Genomic DNA, 17366 nt, shown 5'->3' with positions numbered 1-17366 from the left:
AGGCTCCTCCATCCATGAGATTTTCCAGGCAAGAGTACTGGAGTGGGTTGCCATTGTACTTCAATTGTGTCTGACTCTTTGCAAACCCATGGACTGTAACCCATCAGGCTCCTATGTCCATGGGATTCTCTAGGCAAGAATACTGGGGTGGGTTGCCATACCCCCGCCCTTTTTCAGGGGATCTTCCTGACCCAGGAATTGAACCTGTGTCTCATGTCTCCTACATTGGCAAGCAGGTTCTTTATCAATAGCGCCACCTGGGAAATCCTCTTAGTTCTCTATCCTACAGGAAAAGTCCTGTAAAAACAGCACATCTCTCCTAAAGCCCAGCTATAATGCACAAATCCTAGGGCTTTGGAGTCAGCTGAACTTGAATTCAAAACCTGCTCTCTCTCTCACCAGAGGTGTGAATCAGGGAAGGAAGCTTCCCCACACTGCATGTCTATCTTAATACTCAATCCATGAGATAAGCATAGAGAATAAAATGTGATAATGCACACAGGAATTTTCATAGCATCTGGCCCCCAGCGGTCCCCCCAGTAAATGTCCATCCTCACTGTCCCTTCCTCCCTATGGGTGACGGTCAGGTGGGGGCCTTGAGAAAAAGACCAAGTCTGGCTTTCAGTTCTCTGCACCCTCTCCCCCTAGTCCGTGGTATTCCCTCCCTGGATCTCACTCTCCCTCTCCTCCCTCAGACTCCCACCCACCACATTCTCAGAACTTGATAGACTAAATGCTTTGTCCGTGAGCTTTAAGCAACTATTGCAAAGTTCAGTGCGTTACCTCCACCTGGGGCATCCACATGGTAACAGAAAATTCAGCCTTAAGTCAAAGGTACGAAGTTCTAAGAGTGGAATTATAGCCAGCGGGAGACTTTTACCCAGGGGGGTGGGGTCAAGGTGGTAACTGCCTTGTGGAGGCTGTGGCGGCTGCCCCCACCCCTGGGACTTTCCCAGAGCCACCCCTCTGCTTACCTAGGCTCCCCCCCCAGCTCTGGTGTTGCAGTCTTTGTGAGGTCACCATGACTCAGAGTTCCCAGCCAATGAGGCCCCTTCTATGCCTACACAGTCGGAAGAAGCAGGGAGATGTCCTTTCTAAGAAGGAGGCATCTTCAATCCCTCCACCACTGCCTGGAAATGACCTAGCTCAGACAAAGTCCGACTTCCTCACCTGGCATTCAAGTCTTCTCATAAGATCCCCTCATCCTGCAAATCTATTGCTGCTGTTCAGTCGCTAAGTCAGGTCCACCTCTTTGCGACACCATGGACTGCATACGCCAGGCTTCCCTGTCCTTCAGCATCCCCCAGAGTTTGCTCAAACTCACGTCCATTGAGTTGATGAAGCCATCCAACTATCTCATCCTCTGTTGTCCCCTTCTCCTCCTGCCTTCAATCTTTCCCAGCATCAGGGTCTTTTCCCTGAAGAGTAGGCTCTTCACATCAGGTGGCCAAAGTATTGGAGCTTCAGCTTCAGCTGAATGAATATTCAAGGTTGATCTCCTTTAGGGCTCACTGGTTTGATCTCCTTGCAGTCCAAGAGATTCTCAAGAGTCTTCTCCAGCACCACAACTCAAAAGCATCCATTCTTTGATGCTCAACCTTCTTTATGGTCCAACTCTCACCTCTGTACATGACTACTGGAAAAACCATAGTTTGACTATACAGATCTTTGTCGGCAAGTTGATGTCTCCGCTTTTTAATATGCTGTTTAGGTTTCTCATAGATTTTCTTCCAAGGAGCAAACATCTTAATTTAAAGACTGTAGTCCCGTCCGCAGTGATTTTGGAGCCCAAGAAAACAAAGTTTGTCACTCCACCCCATTCATCCTGGCTGAGGGCTTCAATGCCAGACGCCCAGACGCTGGCCGTCTTCTCAGTAATGTCCTGCAGGACAGGCTCTCCCCTCTGCCAGCCACCTGCATCCTGCAGCCGGGTCATGGTCCATGCTCCTGGTCTGGTCTCTTCACAGTCTGCTTTTGCTTGCCTGTCCACCTTGTCTCTGCTTCCTTGTCAACTCTTAAAGTATGCACTAAATCATCATATACATGTCAGATTCCCCGGTAAAGAATCTTCCTGCAATGTGGGAGACCCTGGCTCAGTCCCTGGGTCAGGAAGATCCCCTGGAAAAAGAAATGGCTACCCAATCCAGTATTCTTGCCTGGAGAATTCCACAGACAGAGTCTGGCAGGCCCTAGTCCACAGGGTGGCAAAGAGTAGGACACAACTGAATGGCTAACACAAAGCATGATATACAGGCAGAAAACTGCACAAACCAAGTCAATTGTGGGATGACTGTTCACCAAGAGAGCACACCCATAAGGCAGGCACCCAGATCTAGAAACAGGAACTACCAGGATCCCAGAAATCCTCCAGTCAGAATCTCCTGCACCAGGGGTAATTGCTAGCCTGATTTCTCACAGATCTTTTAGACTGGTCTGCTTCTATACTTTATACAAATGGGATTATACAGTACAAACTCTTTTGCTTCTGGCTTCTTTGATTCAATACTAAGTTTGTGAGCTTTTACATGTTTTTGCATGTGGTGGCTGTCCCTTCTTCTAAATGTTGGCTCTCTTCCAGTCTCTTCCTCCTTTTAATCTCTCTCCAGAGCCTCCAGGTAGGTAGTTGTTCTTCATATTTTGTCCAAAGTTCATAACTGTTATCTCTAGGGGGTTGGTCTGATAGCAGCTACCTTGACATTACTGGAAGTACAATAGAATCTCTCCTCTTTAATATTTTTTCTTTTTTCCTTTCTTTAGGATTACTGATTTTGCCTTTCTTCTCTCACTCCTTTTTTCCCCCTTTTCTATTTGTATGAAATTTACATATTATATATCTATTCCTTACAATTACTCTAGCCATTTTAATGTGCATACTTTAAATAGAAAAATCCAAAATTATACTCCAAAATAATCCAAAATATAACAGATAATACTGTTATCTGCAATCCTCTTTCAGAAAAATCAAGAAACAAGAGACAGCAGAAGAGTTTAACACTAATCAGCCAACTTACATACCATTGTTATATTTTATTTTAGTCCTGTTCTGATTTTTAAATCCTACCAATTAGAAGTATTGGTAGCTGAAGCTCCAATACTTTGGCCACCTGATGCAAAGAGTCAATTCATTGGAAAAGATCCTGATACTGGGAAAGATTGAGAGCAAAAGGAGAAGGGGACGGTAGAGGATGAGATGGTGAGATAGCATCACTGACTTAATGGACATGAATTTGAGCAAACTCCAGGAGATAGCGAAGGACAAAGGAGCCTGGCATGCTGCAGTCCATGGGTCACAAAGAGTCAGACATGACTTAGCAGTTGAACAACAGCAGCAATTAGATATCATGGTTTTATGCAATCAGTGTTTAGATTTAACCACTGTGTGTGCATGTGTGCTAAGTTACTTCAGTCGAGTCTGACTCTTCTCAACCCTATAGACTATAGCCCAGGCTCCTCTGTCCATGGATTCTCCAGGCAAGAAGACTGGAGTGGGTTACTGTGCCCTCTTCCAGGGGATTTTCCCAACACAGGAATTGAAAGGAGGTCTCCCACGTCTCCTGCTTTGGCAGGTGTTCTTTACCACTAACGCCACCTGGGAATCTTCAGATTTAACCACTATTCCACAAATATTTTGTCTAATCACGTAAGCAGCAGGACTCTATCGGGCCTTCCTGGGACAGAACCATGCCCTCCTTTTCCTTCACCTGTCTCTTGTTTGTGGAAAAACTTTAGCCTCCTAGGCCTACCCAAGTTCCAAAGAATAAATTTAATTATAGAAGTGAGAAAGCGCAGAAGCAAAACAAAATAATAAGTTTAGCCATTAAACAAAGGGCTTCCCAAGTGGCACAGTGATAATGAATTTGCCTGCCAATGCAAGAGACACAGAGACTAGGGTTCAATACCTGGGTCAGGAAGATCTCCTGGAGGAGGAAATGGCACCCCACTCCAGTATTATTCCCTGGGAAAATCCCATGGACAGAGGAACCTGGTGGGCTACAGTCCAAGGGGTCACAAAGAGTCAGACACAACTGAGTGACTGAGCACATTAAACAAAGTCAAGGACCTTTCGTTCTTCCTCAAGGGCTATAGATAATATCCTGAGCCGTGTCCTTGGAGCTGTTTTGCAGAGAATGAAAGCTCCATCAGGTGGAAGAAGTTAACTAACTGTGTGCTGCCCACAAGCATGTAGATCCCAGACTGCTTGCAACCAGAAGGCTGATGACGTTGACCCCCAACTACCTCACCATCAACCAATCAGAAGAATGTCTACCAGCTGATCACACACCCCACAATCTCCCTCCCTCCATCCCTAACCCTGTCTTTAAAATCCTTTCCCTAAAGCCATTGGGGAGTTTGGGTCTTTTAAACACTAACTGCCTAAAGTCCCTGCTTGGTGCCGGGTAATAGATGCTGCACTTTCCTTCACTGCAACCCAGTGTCAGGAGGTTGGCTTTACTGCACACAAGGGGGCGAGCGGACCCAAATTTGATTCAATAGTCATCATTTTTAAAAATTTAATCTCAGATCTTCCATCTGGGATCAATTTCCTTCTACCTGAAGAATGAAAAGTGAAAGCTTTAGTCACTCAGTCGTGTCCAACTCGTTGTGAGACTGTCAGGCTCCTCTGTCCATGGAATTCTCCAGGCAAGAATACAGGAATACTAGAGACATTCCTGAAAGACCTGAAGATAGCCTTAATAAATTCAATAAGAATTTATTAGTGATGGGACTTCCCTGGTGGTCCTGGGGTTGAGAGTCAGCCTGCCAATACAGGGGACTCGGGTTTGATCTCTGGTCCAGGAGTATGAGCCTTTGCACACCAACTACTGAGCCTGCGCTCTAGAGCCCAGGAAGTGCAACTGCTGAGCCCAAGAGCTGCAACTACTGAAGGCCATGTGCCCTGGAGCCCCTGCTCAGCTGCAAGAGAATATACTAGAAGCCCGTGCTCCCCAACACAGAGGAGCCCTCACTTACTGTAATTAGAGAAAGCCCACATGCAGCAATGAAGACTCAGCACAGCCAAAAGTGAACAAGTAAAATTTTTAGAAAACAATGTATTAGTGATAAACTCTTTTAGTTTTTGTTTACAAAAAAATATTTTCTCCTCATTCTTAACTATTGTCACTGCATGCAGGATTCCAGGGTGTCTGTTACTCTGTTTTAGCACATCAAAGTGAATCTCCCACTGCCTCGGCTCCCATTGACATATCTGGTTCATTATTCCACTGGAATCATGTCCCAGTCTCATCTCCTACCATTTCCTCCTACACAGTTTCTGCGTTAGCAACACAGTGGTTCCCCCAAACTCACAGTAACGTTTCTTACCTTTATGCCTTTTCTCAGGCTGTTCCTTCCATCCAGAGTGCTTTTTCCCTCCCTTTCCTCCCCATTTCATCTGCATGACTCCTACTTATCTGGCAAACCCAGTGGTACCTTCTCCAGGAAGTCCTCCTTGAGCCCCTCCCCACAGCTCAGTAGGACTTTCTCTCTGTTCCTACAGCATAGATCAGATCTGTATTACAGTGCGCTATAAATCCCAGGAAACCTGATTGTTTCCCTCTCTGCACTGAGAATGCCTTAAGAACAGAGACCATGACTTATTCATCTTTGCACACCAGGTACCCGAGGCCTGGCCCATACGTGGTGCCAAATATACTTGGCAAGTATTTCAATATTTCAGTAAGTATTTCCTGAAGAAATGTTTTCCTCTCACTCTGGCCTACCGCACCTCACTCCCTGCCCTGTTCTTTAACACTTAATCTGTCCTTTGCCACCTCCTCTCCATTGGGGCTCTGCCTCTGAGAACATAGCTGAGTTGAAGTCTTGTCCTCCATCTTCATTCTCTGCCTTCCCTAGAGCGTCTGCTCTATGACACTCCGAACTTAAGACATTCTCCTTCCTTAGTTCCTGGGGCACTTCACTCTGCTGGTTCTCTCCCTGCCCCAGATTCTTTTTCTCTCGTGTCCCTTTCAGTGTCCCCATCCCCCCCCACCCCCCAGCTCCTTATATTTGTGTCCCCTGGGATTCTAGGCTTGGGTCTCCCCTCTCTCACTTGGGACCTTATCCATACTCCTTCCTTTAATTATGGTATCCATGCTTGTGACTCCTCGCTCAGTCAGGGTCCATCCTGGAAAATAAGAAACCACACTACGTATTTAAAACAGAAGTAATGTTTAAAACAGAAGAAGGAGGGTCTTCCCTGGCAGTCCAGTGGTTAAGACTGCTGCTTCCTCTCCAGGGGACATAGGTTTGATCCCTGGGTGGAGAACTAATTTTGCATGCCTCTGGCCAAAACATAATTTTAAAAAGAAAACAGTTTCATGGTGACAGCTGAGAAACCAAATGAGCAGGAGGCAGGGATGCCAGAGCGGGCGTGGGAGCCATTCATTGCTAGACACGTTCCCTGAAGCAGAGGGAAAAGGATGACGAGACACACTGCCTCTCCCCTCTCCCATCCGCCTACTGAAACGGAGCAGGACCTTATGGCCCCTGCCCCCAACCCCCACCATGTTCTCTGTCTGCCCTTTGTCTTTGCAAAACTTTAGTCAGAGAATAAATTTAATCAGAGAAGTGAGAAATGCTGAAACAAAGGAAAACAGTCAAAGGAGACCAAATAACAAAAATGTAGTCATTAAGCACATGGCTTACGAGCCCAAGAGCCTTCAGCTCCTTCTCAAAGGCTATAGATGATATTTTGAGCCATGTCCTGTGAGCTGTCTTATAGATTCCAGAACACCAGGTGGAGAAGTTAACTGCATGATGGCCAGACTGTCCCCAGGACTGGAGCCACCACACTTCTGAGAACTGATGCGAAGAAATGGGAACAAGTGCACCCCGGAACCGAAGATTATCTGTACCCAGGACAACCAAGATGATGCGATGATGCTAGGCAGATGACCAGTTTGAAGATGACTGTTAGAGAGGACGGTACTGTTTCTGCATGTAACCCTCTCCCTCCACTCTGTCTATAAAAGCTCTCCCCCCTGCTTGGCAGGGGGTGAATTGGCCTTCGGATAGCTGTCTGCCACCCTCCCCTCCCCCAGTTGCCGGCATCTGAAATAAGCAAACTTTCCTTTCCACCAACCTGGCCTGTATACCGTCTTTTGAGTGGTGAGCAGCCGGACCCTTCAGTGCACACCTTTGGTAACACCACTCCTGCCAGTACCGCCCCTTGGCTGACGCGGCTGGAAGGCAGAGACAAGGGGGCGGGTTTAACTCAGTGCAGGGCCAGGGAGAGCCAGGAGTGGATCTGCGGACACCCTGGGCTGAGACTAACATGGCCCCATCCCTGGGCTTCCTGCCTCAGCTTGTTCACCATCTACATACCTGACCTGTGACTCATCAAGTCTTACTTGAATCTTCTTCCCACCAAACAGCCTCCCAGCTTTCTTATTTCTATCAGTGGTCCCTGATTCTCCAAGAGACAGGCTGAAACCTTCCAGCAAATCCTCTGACTCCTCCCTCCCTCCCTCCTTCCTCCATGTGGTGTCAGTTTCCAGGTCCTACTAACTATGGAATGAGGTTCATGACATTGTACAGGAGACAGGGATCAAGACCATCCCCATGGAAAAGAAATGCAAAAAAGCAAAATGGCTGTCTGGGGAGGCCTTACAAATAGCTGTGAAAAGAAGAGAGGCGAAAAGCAAAGGAGAAAAGGAAAGATATAAGCATCAGAATGCAGAGTTCCAAAGAATAGCAAGGAGAGATAAGAAAGCCTGCTTCAGCGATCAATGCAAAGAAATAGAGGGAAACAACAGAATGAGAAAGAAAGACTAGAGATCTCTTCAAGAAAATTAGAGATACCAAGGGAACATTTCATGCAAAGATGGGCTCAATAAAGGACAGAAATGGTATGGACCTAACAGAAGCAAAAGATATTAAGAAGAGGTGACAAGAATACACAGAAAAACTGTACAAAAAAGATCTTCACCACCAAGATAATCACAATGGTGTGATCACTAATCTAGAGCCAGAAATCTTGGAATGTGAAGTCAAGTGGGCCTTAGAAAACATCACTACAAACAAAGCTAGTGAAGGTGATGGAATTCCAGTTGAGCTGTTTCAAATCCTGAAATATGATGCTGTGAAAGTGCTGCACTCAATATGCCAGCAAATTTGGAAAACTCAGCAGTGGCCACAGGACTGGAAAAGGTCAGTTTTCATTCCAATTCCAAAGAAAGGCAATGGCAAAGAATGCTCAAACTACCGCACAATTGCACTCATCTCACATGCTAGTAAAGTAATGCTCAAAATTCTCCAAGCCAGGCTTCAGCAACACGTGAACCATGAACTCCCTGATGTTCAAGCTGGTTTTAGAAAAGGCAGAGGAACCAGAGATCAAATTGCCAACATCCGATGGATCATCGAAAAAGCAAGAGAGTTCCAGAAAAACATCTATTTCTGGATCTATTATTGACTATGCCAAAGCCTTTCACTGTGTGGATCACAATCAACTGTGGAAAATTCTGAAAGAGATGGGACTACCAGACCACCTGACCTGCCTCTTGAGAAATCTGTATACAGGTCAGGAAGCAACAGTTAGAACTGGACATGGAACAACAGACTAGTTCCAAATAGGAAAAGGAGTACATCAAGGCTGTATATTGTCACCCTGCTTATTTAACTTCTATGCAGAGTACATCATGAGAAACGCTGGACTGGAAGAAACACAAGCTGGAATCAAGCTTGGCAGGAGAAATATCAATCACCTCAGATATGCAGATGACACCACCCTTATGGCAGAAAGTGAAGAGGAGCTAAAAAGCCTCTTGATGAAAGTGAAAGAAGAGAGCGAAAAAGTTGGCTTAAAGCTCAACATTCAGAAAACGAAGATCATGGCATCCGGTCCCATCACTTCATGGGAAATAGATGGGGAAACAGTAGAAACAGTGTCAGACTTAATTTTTTTGGGCTCCAAAATCACTGTAGATGGTGACTGCAGCCATGAAATTAAAAGACACTTACTCCTTGGAAGGAAATTTATGACCAACCTAGACAGCATATTAAAAAGCAGAGACATTACTTTGCCAACTAAGGCCCGTCTAGTCAAGGCTATGGTTTTTCCAGTGGTCATGTATGGATGTGAGAGTTGGACTGTGAAGAAGGCTGAGCGCCGAAGAATTGATGCTTTTGAACTGTGGTGTTGGAGAAGACTTTGAAAGTCCCTTGGACTGCAAGGAGATCCAACCAGTCCATTCTGAAGGAGATCAACCCTGGGATTTCTTTGGAAGGAATGATGCTAAAGCTGAAGCTCCAGTACTTTGGCCACCTCATGCGAAGAGTTGACTCATTGGAAAAGACTCTGATGCTGGGAGGGATTGAGGGCAGGAAGAGAAGGGGACGACAGAGGATGAGATGGCTGGATGGCATCACGGACACGATGGACATGAATCTGAGTGAACTCCGGGAGATGGTGATGGACAGGGAGGCCTGGTGTGCTGTGATTCATGGGGTCGCAAAGAGTCAGACACAACTGAGCGACTGAACTGGACTGAACTGAAAAATTCTCTGATGGAAATATGCACAAACCCTCCCCTTGCCTCACACCCAGTTCAGATCTCCTCTTTTGCTTGTTGTGTGTGTGTGTGTGTGGCATGTGGGCTTTCTCTAGTTGTGGCACACAGGTGTACTTGCCCCCCAGCATGTGGGAGTTCAGTACCCACACCAGGGATCAAACCTCTGTCCCCTGCACTGGGAGGTGGATTTGCAACTCCTGGACCACCAGGGAAGTCCCTTGTCTGGCTTCTAACAAGAGCTTCTTCGCTGGGTTCCCTACTTCCGTTAACCTTTTCCTGATTCATGCTACACCACAGCCTGCCCATCACCAGTGAATCAAAGATGACTTTTTCCACCCTGCAGCCTTCTTGCCCCACCACAGGCTCACTCAAACCTCATGACTTAACAGCCTTCTCCCAGTTCCCCTAGGATGTCCTGTGCTCTCTCCTTCTGAGCCTTGGGTCATCCTGCCGGTTATCTGGAATGGCACTTGCTCTTTGCCTCTCCCCCAGTGGAAACCCCACCCAACCATGCAGCTCCACACTGATGTAAATCTTAGGGAATGAAATTTTAACAGCAGATTCCAAAAGCCTTAAAAATGTGCCATTCCACTTCTAAGAATCTGGCCTAAGAACATCACCAGGAATATGGCCAGAGAGGCTCACTGGAGCATTTGCTTATTAAACAATCCAGGTATCCAACATGGAAGGTAATGGTTCCATAAACTAGGGAAACAGCCATTGAATGAGATTTTATACATCTATTAAAAGTGAAAATTGGGGGACTTCCCTGATAGTACGGTGGCAAAGACTCTGAACTCCCAATTTTGGCAGCCCAGCTTTAATCCCTGGTCAAGGATCTAGATTCCACATGCCTAAAAGAAGACAGAAATCCTGCGGGCCACCAGTAAGACCCAGTGCAACCAAATAAATTGTTTTTTTTAAAAATGATAAATGTAATCATATAGGGAAATGCTCATATTATATATGTGGGGAAAAAAGCAGATTACAAACTCATATTTTATAAATTATATACATACATGTACAACAACGCATCATCTTTATCAAGCACTCAGTTGGTACCAGGTACTGTCCCGAGTGATTTACATGTGTTTATTCATTTAACCCATACGACAACCCTACAAGGTAATAAATGAGGAAACTGAGATAGAGAAAGGTGAAGTGACTGCCCCAGGTCACACAGCTAGTGGTGTCAGAAGGAACTACAGGCAGCCCAGAGTCTGCACCGAGCTGCGCCGTCTCCCACGAGGAGTGGGACCCCAGCCATCTTCTTTAAACAGGCAAATTTAAATATTCTGCAGCAGATGATACTACCTTAAAACCAAACAAGTACGATAAATGTTGGGATGTGGTACAGAACAGTCACAAGACAATTCCTTATTTTTGTTCCCTTGTTTTTTTCTTTTGTTTTACAAGAGAATTCTTTTTGAAGGTTGTTTTTTTGGTTTTAAAACTTATATACTACATATGCCTGGGGAAAGTTAGAACAATATCCATCACAACTTTAACAATAACTTTCTCAGGATGGCAGTATTATTATTTTTTCTTTCTTTTTTTTTTACTACCTTTGGTTTTTCTTCAAAATCTACAATATGTATATATTATTAGTTTACTAGAGTTTGGTTTTAAAAACAATATATGATCCAATCAGGGCAGCAGCTGTGCCATACTGGTGTCTCTATCCCCAATATTTAACACAGTAAGTGACACAGAGTAGGTGCTCAGCAGCTGTGCCATACTGGTGTCTCTATCCCCAATATTTAACACAGTAAGTGGCACAGAGTAGGTGCTCAGTAAAAGTGAACTGAATGTCCTTTGGTTATAGATCCTGCCTCCTGGACAGTCACCCTCTAAAGGGATTTCAGGACAATGTGAGTCCCCAGAACTCAAGGATATGAAATGACAGCAGGCAATTTTCACAGGAAAGAGGCCTCTAAGTATAGGAAATCATTTCAATGCTGCATTCTCAGGAATCGGTAACCACTCTTCTCTTTGAAACTAAGCATTTTGAGTGATTTACTACAAATATACAATGACAGTTGTGAACACCAGTTGGCTTTTCTTTTCTTTTTTTTTGGTGTGAGGAAAGAGTCTGTTGATTGCCTTGCTGCTCAAAATAAAATAAAAAGGGGAAATAAAAGCTAACCCTTGCCGTGGCAGGTAAAATAATGGCCCCCCCAAAGACAGCCACATCTTAACCCCTGGAACCTGTGACCTTATGCAAAAGGAATTAAGATTACAGATGGAATTAAGATTTTAACTAGCCAACCTTAAAGTGGAGAGATGATCCTGGATTATCCTGGTGGGCCTAATTTAATAATAAAGGTCGTATTATAAGAGGGAAAGGGAGGCAGGAGAAAGTGAGACTGAGAGATGTTAATATGCCCAACCTTGCTGGCTGTGGAAATACAGGAATAAGGCTAAGAACCAAGGATGCAGGCCAGCTCTAAACTGAAAAAGACCAGGGAACAGATTCTCCCCTAGGGCCTCAGAAAGAAACTCAGCCACACCTTATATTGATTTTGGCCTAGAGGGACTGGAAGATTAAAAATGTGCTCTTTAAGCCACTAAATTAACACATCCACCAAAAAAAGCCAAAATTCTGGTAATAAATGTGCACTAAAAAAGTCTTGAATTGAATGAAAGCAACCAGTTAAAACTTCTTGGTGAAACTTTTTAAAAGAATGATCACTTCTTTTAGGGGAAAACTCTCCCTAAGAAATCCTACCCAACCTTCAGTCAGTAAGTTCAGTCACTCAGTCGTGTCCGACTCTTTGCAACTCCAAGGACTGCAGCACACCGGGCCTCCTTGTCCATCACCAACTCCCAGAGTTTACTCAAACTCATGTTCATTGAGTTGGTGATGCCATCTAACCATCTCATCCTCTGTTGTCCCCTTCTCCTCCCACCTTCAATCTTTCCCAGCATCAGGGTCTTTTCAAATGAGTCAGTTCTTATCAAAGAACTGGCCAAAGTATTGAAGTTTCAGCTTCAGCATCAGTCCTTCCAGTGAATATTCAGGACTGATTTCCTTCAGGATGGGCTGGTTGGATCTCCTTGCAGTCCAAGGGACTCTCAAGAGTCTTCTCCAACACCACAGTTCAAAAGCAGCAATTCTTCGGCGCTCAGCTTTCTTTATAGTCCAACTCTCACATCTCACGTTAAAGGATGCTTACTCCTTGGAAGAAAAGTTATGACCAACCTAGACAGCATATTATAAAACAGAGACATTAGTTTGCCAACAAAGGTCTGTCTAGTCAAGGCTGTGTTTTTTCCAGTAGTCATGTATGGATGTGAGAGTTGGACCCAAACTTCAAGGTCCAGGTCAAATGCCACCTTCCCCAGGAAGCCTCCCAGATGCCTTAGGCTTGGTCAGTCTCTTCTCCCACGGCCTTAACGCTGCGCCCAGATTCTAAACGCCTCAGAAGAATCCATGTCATATTCTCCTTGTGGTTCAGGGGCCCCAGCCGGTGAGTGTTGATTGTTTAGAAACAGTCATCTTTCCTCTCCGAGGTGCCTCTAGGCTGTATATCCCCACTGCCTCTCTCAGGGCGCAGTGGGCAGAACTCCCTGCAGCACCAGCTCTAAAGGTCGCTGTTCCACATCTGAAACGTGGGTGCTTCCTCATGACCTCCATTTCCATCCTTACCATATAGGAGGAAGGTGTAAGCAGATATGGCAGGGGAGACATGCCCACAGAAAGAGAACTGGGCATGACTGTCTTGACATAAGAGAAGCCATTTTGTGATCTAAGCCTGGCCACAGTGCTTGTCCTTGAACAGGTCTCAGTAAGTGAGTGTAGGAACAAAGGAAAAGCCCTCAAGAAACAATAGTTCAGATAAAACAGAGTCCTAGTTCTTAGCCACGGGATATGTGTAAACAGTCTGACAGGGAGTTCCACCCAGGTGGAGGATGGGATGATGTTGACCTCCCCTTGTCTTCAAGGTTTCAATCGACTAAAACTTAGGTTCTATCATCATTAGCCCCAGTTCTACGCAGAATTTTCCTCTGTGCAAGCCCCTCCATGAACATACCTGAATCCTTTCTTACATGCTGCTGCTGCTGCTGCTGCTAAGTCGCTTCAGTCGTGTCCGACTCTGTGCAACCCCATAGATGGCAGCCCACCAGGCTCCGCCGTCCTGGGATTCTCCAGGCAAGAACACTGGAGTGGGTTGCCATTTCCTTCTCCAGTGCATGAAAGTGAGAAGTAAAAGTGAAGTCACTGAGTCATGTTCAACTCTCAGCAACCCCATGGACTGCAGCCTACCAGGCTCCTCTGTCCATGGGAGTTTCCAGAAAAGAGTACTGGAGTCAGGTGCCATTGCCTTCTCCATGCTGCAAATAATAAATCCTTCCTTCTCTGAATTTTTGGCTTGGTTGTGTCTTTTGACTTGGCACCGATGAGAGGTGAACCCAGTTTTCCTGTAAGGGGCCAGGTATATGAAGTAACCCAGGAAAGAGAGGCTGGGCCTGGGTGGACCTGTGTGGTTCTGAGTGGAATGGACTGGGAGGTCATGTGACTCTGTGGTAGGGAATGGGAGGATGGGAGGTGTGGAGGGTTGCTGAATCTGGACGGCACCAGGGCTAGGGACAGGAGGGGCCCCCTCCAGCCACTCCTCAATAGCAGCTTCCAGAATTATTCTCCAAAATGCGAAGCTGAGCCTGTCTCTCTCCTGCTTATCCCACAGACAAACCCTCCTGGTTGTAGTCAAGCTCTTTATCAGGGTGGCCCAGCCCTGCTAGCCTCTCCAGCCTTCTCTCCCGAGCATCCCTGCCTCCACCTGGCAGGGTCCAGCCCCACTGCACAGCTGCCTTCCCAAGCAAGCCCTTCTCCCACATGCTCTGCTCCCTCCACACACACTGCCCCCTCATCGAGAACATTCTTCCCTAGCCCTGGTCCCACATGGCTCTCCAAGTCCTCCCCGTCTCCCCTGAAAGCCATGTGGTCCACCCAGGAGGCTGAGACTCCTCCCCTGTACTCCCAGCTCCTTCGTGTCTCTTGGTCCATCAGGCTCCACCTCGCAGGCCCTGCTATTGCCCATTTTTACTTTACAGGCTATAAGCTCACTCCCGCAGCATCGGCTTTAGAATGGGGGCTCCACCTGAGAGATGCTGGAGCCCCTGACAACCCCCATGTTCTCCTCTCCTACCATGTCACGGGGGGCTGATGGGTCCCCAGAGCTAGCATGGTACCAGGCACAGAGTGGGGCTCAGTACCCTCATCAGTTATCTGTCTCATGAGGAGTGTCATAGGCAATGGGGTTCTTTGTGGCCTAGAGACCTACCCAGAGCTCTTCCTCCTGCCGAAAGCCAGAGCTGATAAAGTCCTTCTTCCTCAAAGGCAGCCTGCAGAGGCCACAGAGCCAAGAGAGGCAGCTAAGCTAAGTGCCTCAGAATCCACCAGCATCCTTCCCAGGGGTGGACAACACACAATTTGCTGGGCAGAAAGACCCAGGCTCATAACCCAGCTCTGCTGCTGGCAGACTCCCGCTCCCTTAACTGAGATGCGGAAGTGATGCTTCCCCCACAAGAGTGTCCCGAAGACCAAATCAGCATACAGTTCTAAAGCTGATGGCAAGCAGCACCCTGTGGGACTTCTGGGAACGGAGGCCTTTACGTCCCTCATCTCTTAATAGGCCAGACCCAGGCTCCAGGACCTTCTCTTGGTTCCAACTGTCAGAACAGTTGCTAATGAAGAAAAGAACAGCAACAAAACCACCTGAGGCAAGATTAAAGGGACCATAGAAGCTTATCAAGATAAGGAGACTGGGTCACCTAAGACCCTTTTATTGTTCAGTCGCTCAGTATCATCCTTATGACCCCATGAACTGCAGAACGCCAGGCTTCCCTGTCCTTCACCATCACCGTGTCCACTGAGTCGCTGATGCCATCCAACCATGTCATCCTCTGTCGTCTCCTTCTCCTCCTGCCCTCAATCTTTCTCAATATTAGGGTCTTTTCCAATGAGTCAGCTCTTCGCATCAGGTGACCAAAGTACTGGGGCTTCAGCTTCAGCATCAGTCTTTCCAATGAATATTCAGGGTTGATTTCCTTTAGGATGGACTGGTTTGATCTCCTTGCTGTCCAAGAGACTCTCAGGAGTTTTCTCTAGCACCACAGTTTGAAAGCATCGATTCTTCCGTGCTCACCTTTCTTTATGGTCCTGCTCTCACATCCATACGTGACTACTAGAAATACTATAGCTTTGACTATATGGACCTTTGTCCTGCACACACCCTAATCGTGCCAGCAACCTCACCCTTTCGAAACTTTGCAGAAGAAGAAATAAAGACTGTTGCTGCATTGATCTTTATCACATACCCCTGCCTGACTATGTAACCTCTCTTACTCATCAGGGAGGGGGACACAGTTCTTGAGGCGCTAGCCTCAAGATCTCCCCTTGCCAGGCAAAGTAATAAAGCCACTCTTTCCTTCTCCTCAGTAACTCTGTCTCCATATTTTTGTTTGGCATGGTGCACAGAGAGCCAAGATTTTGGCAACAAAATGAGGGCTATTCATACATGGAGAGCCTAGCCAATTGTAAGAGCTAATTTCTAGATTTTTCTTTCAAAAAAGAGATTTGTCTAGTGTTAGATATTGTAACCAAAAAATAGTGACCATCTCACTGTAAATGGAGTATGGACACTGCCCTCTCCAACATCACCCTTACTCTTATAGTCAAGTCTGGCAGCACCTTGCTGTCCTATGGGCCTCCATCTCCAGGCACAGATGACCACCCCTTTCTTCTCTAAGTGAGACCTTTCTATTGGCTCCCTGGGCCCTCTCCACCTCCTGTCATTCTATCCCACAGCACTTAACTGATTTCTCTTCCCACACCATCCCTAAAGTCTGTGGTCCCCAAAAGTCTGCCTCCACCCGCTTCTCTCTTTGTTTTGAGCAGGAAATGATGCTCACAGCTTTGTGTTTTGTCCGAGAGTCCTAGACCTCTACATCCTGGAAAGCTCTTAAGAGATGATCCAGAGGAGGCCTGAACAAAATCCCCTCCCGAGCTTCTCCTTACTACCCAGATTCCCTGAATCTGCCTATCTGGGCACCCTTCTTTCTAGTCACTCCTACACACACACACACACACACATACCACACACACACACACACACACAACACACACACACACACAAGTAACCAAGAGCTCTACTGGATTTCTCTGTGCACCTCTGTAAGTCCCAAACCCCATGCACATGACAGGTGATTCTTGGACAGATTTAAATTCCAGGGTCCCTGAAATAGGGACATTCTCTAACTGCCTTCCTATACCAGGGACCATAGGACACCCTCTGTGCCAGGCAGTGACTCAGTCCCTCCCCTATGGACTCAGGAGTGGCCTGCAGCAACCCAGGCCTGCATGCCAGTCCTATCAATTTCAATCCCAGGTAGATAATCTATCTGGGATGGAAGGAAAATTCATGCTCCTTGGGCAGATCTAATCTGCTCCTGTCACTCACCCTTGCCTGAACTTTGTGACTCTCTGGAACAGGGCAGAAAGAAGGAAGGACCAACTAGGTGCCTCCTTTTATGCAGGGGAAGAAAACCTCCAGGTCTTCAGGAAAGCAAAGTCAAGCTGGGTCCAGATCCCTAGTCCCCCAACTCTCAGGCTGGAGCAGACAGGCAGCAGGTTGCTGGTGGGGAGGGCAGTGGTGGGCTCCATTTAACATCTGCTGCTGTCTCTTACTGTGCTCAAAGGTCATTTTGGAGGTGGCAGGATTTTCTGCTTGACCTGTTAAGATCCTGGGGGAGAGGGAGGAGGAGGCGCACAGGAAGGTAGGTGGGGCCTCCAAAGCTGTCTTTTGGACATTCAAAGCCTGCAGGAGCTGTCCTGCCAAGGGAAGAATTAGG

The sequence above is a fragment of the Capra hircus genome, chromosome 3 (assembly GCF_001704415.2).
Source record: "Capra hircus breed San Clemente chromosome 3, ASM170441v1, whole genome shotgun sequence".
Taxonomy (NCBI): Eukaryota; Metazoa; Chordata; class Mammalia; order Artiodactyla; family Bovidae; genus Capra; species Capra hircus.
The sequence above is the reverse complement of the archived record's forward strand: the minus strand, read 5'-3'. Positions refer to the sequence as shown.